This window comes from Nannospalax galili, unplaced genomic scaffold (genome assembly GCF_000622305.1).
Source record: "Nannospalax galili isolate Female #2095 unplaced genomic scaffold, S.galili_v1.0 scaffold335, whole genome shotgun sequence".
NCBI classification, from domain to species: Eukaryota; Metazoa; Chordata; class Mammalia; order Rodentia; family Spalacidae; genus Nannospalax; species Nannospalax galili.
In genome coordinates this window covers 4,096,484-4,097,606 of record NW_008337842.1, presented here as the reverse complement: position 1 = coordinate 4,097,606, position 1,123 = coordinate 4,096,484, and positions in this window count along the sequence as shown.

The window sequence follows — 1,123 nt, the reverse complement described above, 5'->3', positions numbered from 1 at the left end:
AGCAGCTCTAGCCAGGTCAGCTGTCATGAGTGGGAGTCCATGCTCTGGAGCCCATGCATAATCTCCATCTTGCCACCATGGCCACTTTGTTCATGGGCCCATTGAGCAATGACAGGGATAGCTGAAGAAAGAGGCTGAAAATCCACAGACCAGGTCATCCAATCTACTTGATTATTGAACTCATCTTCTGCTGAACATTTACATGAGACACAAGTATGTTCACATCCTTTGCCCATTTGGAGAGATGTATCCACATACTTCTTCCACAAATGTCTTTCTCACCAATTTTCCAATCATTCTCCTCCCAAGTCCCTGATCATCAAGCCAAACCATTGGCTACAGCCCAAGAATCAGTATATAATTGCAGTTCTGGCCATTTCTCCTTCCAAGCAAAATGCATGACCATGTGCACTGCCCGAAGTTCTGCCCACTGTGAAGACTTTCCTTCCCCAGTGTCCTTCAGGGTTGTTCCAGAAATTGGCTGCAATGCTACAGCTGTCCACTTCTGAGTGGTGCCTGCATAGCATGCAGAGCCATCTGTAAACCAAGCCCTAGTCATCTCAGTCAACCACTCATAGGGCACAACCCATGAAGCCATAGGTGCATGCTTGAGAACAGGAGGCATCATAACAGGAGTAGGAACCATAGGCATTTGAGCAACTTCTTCATGTAACTTGCTTGTGCCCTCCAGGCCTGCTCGAGCCTGATCACATATATACCACTTCCATTTGATAATGGATTATTGCTGTGCATGGCCTACTTTATGGTTTGGGGGGTCAGATAACACCCAGCTCATGATGCGCAGCTCCGGTCTCATGGTGACTTGGTGGCCCATTGTCAAATGTTCAGTTTCCACTAAGGCCCAACAGCAGGCTAAGAGCTGTCGTTCAAAGGGAGGCTAGTTGTGTGCAGATGAAGGCAATGCCTTAATCCAAAATCCCAATGGCCTCCGCTGTGATTCCCCCATTGGGGCCTGCCAGAGACTCCAAACAGCATCTCTATCTGCCACTGATACCTCAAGCACCATTGGGTCTGCAAGATCATATGGTCCAAAGGGCAGAGCAGCTTGTACAGCAGCCTGAACCTGTTGAAGGGCCCTTTCCTGTTCCAGGCCCCACTCAAA